A 6,902-nucleotide genomic window follows, 5' to 3' on the forward strand; every position below is an offset into this window, starting at 1 on the left:
ATACATACATTTAGTTGGATATGTGAAGTTTCCCGCAAAGCTTACCTTCTAAGGAGCAAACACTCAACGAACATCGAAACTAACGACTGACATCTGTCAATGGCGGCGCCGTCTTGCTTGATACATTTGAATGCTGGTTACTGCTGTGGTGGCGGCGGCTGTCACTCATCGCCTCCAATATGGGCACCCCACAGGCATCATGTCTACGCCTTGTATTTTATCTTATTATTACCGAGAACACTTTTGTCGTTGTTGCTGTCGTCGTCGCCGTCTTCATTTTCTTCTTTATCGTTCGGCATGTTTGGCGGTGGATAATGTTAGGATTTGTTAGGACTAATGATAAGCACAGACTATGGATACAATTTCATTTGATGACTCGCTCCAATATCTGTATGGAAAATATGGAATAAAAACCGAAATCATTACCGATAAGAAACGATATGTTTTAAATTGGGTTTTTATTAGAGGGAAAAATTGCTACAGCAAATACAAATAGGCACGCTCGCTCACACATACATATGAATGTATTTAGATTGTACATATGTGGTTAGCAAAAACCATTTCATGTGTATTGCAAATATCTAGGGGTTAATTCCCTTTTGGTTAAATACACCAACACCAAAATTGCTCATTAATATAGAAATGAATGGGAAATTAATAGAACATATTAAATGTAGATATATAATCAATATTGACAATTTAATTCCAATTTTAAAGAAATAATTTTTCGCTTCAATTAAAAAAATTCATACGCCAGCAATATTGAAGTTAGAAATTTGTTTTTATCTCGGGGGAACAAGAAATGAATCCAAAGGGAGGAAATTAATTTTCTGATATTAATAAAATGTATTTTCAAAACATATTAAATATACACATGCTAAGCCCTTGGCGCTTTGCAGTGACTATGAAATTATAAAAGTCATACTTTTTCGTACATATATTATCGATATTCCAGTAGAAAGCAAGTAATATGGAGTTTTAATAAGGATTCTATTTCGGTTTTTAATTCACGCTACTCGTCAATCGAGACTTCTGTAAAAATTAATATTATATGGGAGAAATTTTGGTCAGATATTTCACAATGGATATAAAATTATGTCGAAAAATGGGATCTCTGGCCCCATTTTTTGTCATAATTAGAGTAGTGGATTTATGAAATACAAAAGTATCGCATTTTAGGGATTCGAGGACGCTGATAATGATTGTGCAAAAAGTAAAAATTCAATAGGGTGGATCGAAAATGGTGTATGTTGGTGTTAAATTATAAACAAAGTACAGGTCGCATTTATACTCCGATTTGGATGAAATTTGGCATAACTCACTTATTTGGCCCAAGGACGAACCCTATTGAAATTGGAGAAAATCGGTTCAGATATAGATATAGCTCCCGTATATAGTTCCGTCCGATTTAATGTAAATGGGAAACCAAAGCCCCTTTATATCTTTCGATTTGCATGAAATTTGGCACAGAATACTGCATGAGGTCCAGAATAATGTATGCTAAGTTTCGTGTAAATCGGTTCAGATTCAGATATAGCTCCTATATATAGTTTTGTCCGATTTTATATAAATTGAACACCAAGCCCCTATATATCTTTCGATTTGCATGAAGTTTTGCATAGTGTACTGAAATGAGTCTAGAATAACGTGTGCCAATCGGGTCAGATTTAGATAAAGCTCCCATCTATATTTTCGTCCGATTTTATGTAAATAGAGCACCAGAGTCCCCATATATGTTTCGATTTGCACGAAATTTGGCACATGATACTAAATTAGGCCCAGAATGATGTATGCTAAGTTTCGTGAAAATCGGTTCAGATTCAGATATAACTCCCATATATAGTTTTGTCCGATTTTATGTAAATTGAGCACCAAAGACCCTATATATCTTTCGATTTGCTCGAAATTAGGCATATGGTATTGAACATTGCAATATTTATTTAAAATCGACCAATTTTAGGTAAATATTGCACTAAAGACCCATAGCTAGGCCGACTGACACAACGTACTATAATTAGTATAAATTAATTTCTGGCAAGTTTCCTTGGAATTGGTTCAGATTTAGATATATCATAGCTTCCCTATATAATTTCGACCTATTCATGTTGATGTACACCAAATTATCAATGAGTGTTGATTTTAAACAGTCAGACATACCTAATAGCGTGTGTAAAGATTGCTTCAAATCTATTTACAACATAGGCGATTTTCCAAAAAAAAAAAAAAGATTTTCAATATGTGATACCCTTCACCGCTTTGGTGTATTCAACATATATATCCTAATAGACGTCGCCTTTTCGAAGAAACCATTTACATAATACCGGACGAAAATATATATAGGAGTTATATCTAAATCTGAACCAATTTTCACGAATTTTAACATTCAAAAAATTTCGTGCAAATCCAAGGATATAAAGGAACTTTGGTGCACTATTTACCTAAAATCGGACGAAAATATAGATGGGAGCTATATCTATATCTGAACCGATTTTCTCCAATTTCAATAGGGTTTGTCCTTGGGCCAAATAAGTGACCTATGTCAAATTTCATCCAATTCGGATCATAAATGCGACCTGTACTTTGTTTTCAATATAACATGGACAGACAGACAGACGGACGAACGGACGGACGGACATGTATAAATTGAATATTCTCAAAAGGAACCCTGTGTCTATCTCGTTTCCTTTTGCCTGTTACAAACATATGACATATTGGATAGATAAAATGCTTAACAGCAGAATTATAAATTCAAGTGTGGGGGATACAAAAATCAGGAAAACGGTAACTAGAGGCACACCTCAAGGAGGGGTGCTTTTGCCGTTACTATGGCTACTGGTAATTAATATCATATTGAGGGAATTGGACGGGAAATGTATCAAAGTTGTAGCTTACGCGGACGACGTGGTGATATTTATCTCCGGAAAAGTTCCGTATACAATCTCTGAGCTTATGCAAAGAGCCTTACTGACGCTGTCACGCTGGGCAAGGGCAAATGGTCTCGGTGTAAATCCAACGAAGACGGAACTGGTAATGTTTACTAGGAAGCGTAAGCTCGTCGTCTTTGTTCCACCAACATTGGATGGAGTGCAACTTCACCTATCTCCCGAAGCAAAGTACCTCGGCACAATCCTGGACTGTCAACTACGATGGAAAAGGAACGTTGAGGAGCGAGCGAAGAGAGGAATGATTGCACTCTATTCATGCAAGAACTCCATTGGGAAAAGCTGGGGGCTAAAACCATCGACTATACACTGGTTGTACAACACTGTGGTGAAGCCCATCTTGTCCTATGGCTCTCTTGTTTGGTGGAACTGTCTGAGCCTCAAGTCGACATCTAGTAAACTAGACAAGGTACAAAGAGCTGCCGCAATTTTAGTTACAGGAGCCAGAAGGAGTACGCCACAAGCAGCTCTGAACATAATGCTGTACTTCAAGCCTTTGAGCCTCAGCATTAAGTGTCAGGCTGCGCGTAGCGCCCTAAGGCTGCACGAACAAAAACTATGGCGGAACTGTACCTTTGGGCATAGTAGTGTTCTTAATGAACCAGGTATAGCATTGGACCAACGCGCTAAACTAAGCGACTATATATCACCAATCCTTAGATTTGACGATGCAAATGTTGTTATTCCTAGTAGAGACGACTAGAAACGATGTAACCCTCCTCTGGACGGTCTGGCTCTCTATACAGACGGATCCAAGATGGAAGAAGGTACTGGGGCAGGCGTCTACTGCGAAAGGTTAGGCCTTGAGTTGACAAATCCGAAGCCGTCCTCAAGTGTAGAGCAGCTCTGGAAGAACTTAACCATAGCTTTCGGCTGTGTTGGGTACCAGGACATTGTGACATCTTGGGTAATGAAAGAGCGGACGAACTAGCTAGACGAGGATCTCAATCCACCGATCTAGAAACTGATGACTCAATCAAACCACCCATATGTCTTTTCTATAGGAACTTTGAGGCATTCTTTGACGAAACAGCCTGCGAACTTTGGCACAACGAACCTAGGTGCAACGTGTCAAGATCAATTTCGCCGACTCTGTCTACCAAAAGAACGCACTCACTATTGAACCTGAGCAAAGCTGAAATTAGAGTGATGACGGGAATCATCACTGGTTATTGCAACATCAGGGCTTTTACTAGTAAATGGGATCTTGATGCAACTGATTACTGTAGACTCTGTGTTGATGAGGAAGAGACGGAGACAATTGAGCATCTTCTGTGTCACTGCCCAGCCCTAGCTTACAAGCGGCACAAACTAATGGGTTCTCATTTTCTACCGAATATCAGCTTCTTCTCAAAAACCGAACCTGCTCTAATCTACAGCATAATTAGAAACTTAAAATGGTTAGGAGCATACAACCTTGGCACGTAACGCTTTTTATGTCTGACTCATAGGGCCATCGACCTTCATTCATTCTTCACTCCTTTAATTTACTAATCTTCTCTCCCCTACAGATCTGTCTTTGGTCTCTTCTCTTCGCTGTATCTCTTCTTGTGGATGATCACAACGGACCTAACCGGTCTCAGAGTTTTGTAATCACACATGTGACTGCACATCTCCAAACCTAAACCTAACCTAACATATGCACAAAGACATAATACCCTGTACCACAGTGTGGTGAAGGGTATAAATAACTTTGTAACCTACACAAAAATAACCATAGTTACTTTTAATTTATATATAAAACAGCTAAACGTTATTAACCGAGTTAGTTTAAATTTGATACAGCTCATAAATTTGGGAAAAGGACGAAAACCATCGATTTTTTTCGATCCCTTTTATGGTATTGCATTAACGATCAAATCTTTGACACGTAATTTTACACAGGATACTAGTTTCAGTACAGCATAGCATATGCTAAATTTTGCTCGAATCGGTTCATAGTTAAATTTTGATTCCATATGTATCTTTGTCGGATTTAATTTAAATGCTGTGCAAAACTGAATTGACAATAACATCGGCTTCGAAGTTGAGATTACAACGATATGTTTTGATTTTTGTTAAAATCGTTTCAAACTTAAATTTCTGATATCGTGAATACATAATTAAAATCACCTTACTATGAGGTTGGGCTCCACCGTACGACTGTGTCTTTTACTTACTGGTTATTATTTAATTCTCTCTTTTCATTCACTATTATATTCTTTCTCCTCATTGTTTAAGGATTAATAGATTCTAATGATATTCTTCAATTTCATAATTTTTTTTCTTGAATATTCATATTAGAGTGCTGCTTTAGAGATAATGAGATTTTTTTTTAAACTCAAATTAATTTTGGATTTTATTTCTCTTCATTTTTTTCTACTTCAAAATTTTCCCATTATGTCAACAGGACTAACTAATCTTTGGATATTTTTTGTTGTATTTTCTTTCATTCATTCTCTCTCTGTTTAATATGTTAATGGAACACTTAAATCAGAAATGAACACACACACACACACAAATATATACCTAATATTACACATACATGTATACGGTCACATATATTTGTGCAGCAAATATAAAGTTGAACTTACATATAATATTGTCAGGATTAGTAGAAGGCTGTGTGGTACATGCAGTCGTGTTGCCAGTTCATGTCGAATGGCGACATGTTTTTCAGAATTGATGATATGTACAAAATAAACACTGTCGCTATCTGTGTTGACGAAGATGATGGTGACGACGGCGATGGTGTGTGAAATGGTATACAACACGCACACACACAAACACACCCAACAGCCACATCACAATCAGGAATGCGTGTTGAAAGAAGTGGGTGAAAAATGAAGAAGAAAAGTCAACCAACAAAATAATAGAGATAAACAAAACGTTTACATGAACGCTTGGATAGGTTATGATGACAAACAATGCAGTAGTCCTTTTGCAAAGGACACAAACATTGTTTTTGTTTTGTTTTACTAGCTCGATTATTGTTTCGGGCCTTGCTAACCGACTACTACTGCTACTCACTTGAATTGTCTGCCGCACACGTATAGTTGCCCCAGTCCATGTGTGTTACGCGTGAAATCACCAGATTGCTCGTTTTCATTTGCTGTTCGAATATAACCCGTAAGCCGCCCCTTGTTGAGTCGTTGATTATTTCGCTGTCCTTGTACCACAGCATGTGAGATTAAGGACCGGGAGCCTGTGGTGCTATGCAGGTTAAATTGATGTCGCTACCACTCTGCACGAACAATTCTCGATTCGAGAGAATTTGTGCCTTGGATGCTGTGAAGGGGTACGAGCGCAGAGGAAGAGAAAACACACAAATGTGGAATATTAACATAAATATTTTTAGCATATCTTAATTAAAATAGATTCCGAAAATAGTTAAGTAATTATGGTAGGCATGATGATGATGGTGGTTAGGACGATGATGCCATGGTTTAGTAAAGTGAAATTGATTTTGAGGCTAGAATTTAATATATTGTTAAAGAGGATTCAATATATTCTGAACCAAGATAGAATACTGAATCTTTGGATATATTTTCTATAAACTTAGTACAAGGTTATAAGCCCATTTATATAACGAAACACCACAATATATTAAATTCTGCAAAAAAATGGAGAAGACTTTTGAAACGCCATATGATATTCTAAATGAATTCTGCTTAACATTCACCAATGAAATATCCCTCATATAACTTTACCCCAAGTTTTCGTCATTTCGGGGATTTTTTTCACGCTTTTCAACCATATTGTCTGCCATTAGGTACTTTGAGTTCTGATTGGGTAGCAACTCTCTCTACTAAAAATTATCACTATTAGTCCACTTTTTGAAAAGCTTCTGGTATCAAATAGTGGGAGTATAGAATGTGTACCACCTAGCCAAGATGAGGTCAGAATAGCAATTAATCGGCTGAAGAACAATAAAGCAGCAGGTGACGATGGATTACCAGCCAAACTATTCAAGATCGGTGG

The 6,902-nt window shown here is 37.2% G+C and overlaps 1 pseudogene; it reads right to left on the reverse strand.

The window, feature by feature from the left end:
* Positions 1–265: 265 nt before the first annotated feature.
* Positions 266–6,209, reverse strand: LOC133334238 (uncharacterized; annotated as a pseudogene).
* Between the last annotated feature and the right edge of the window lie 693 nt (positions 6,210–6,902).

The sequence above is a fragment of the Musca vetustissima genome, unplaced genomic scaffold (assembly GCF_032173495.1).
Source record: "Musca vetustissima isolate MV318-11 ecotype Yass unplaced genomic scaffold, APGP_CSIRO_Mvet_v1 utg53200, whole genome shotgun sequence".
Classification (NCBI taxonomy): domain Eukaryota; kingdom Metazoa; phylum Arthropoda; class Insecta; order Diptera; family Muscidae; genus Musca; species Musca vetustissima.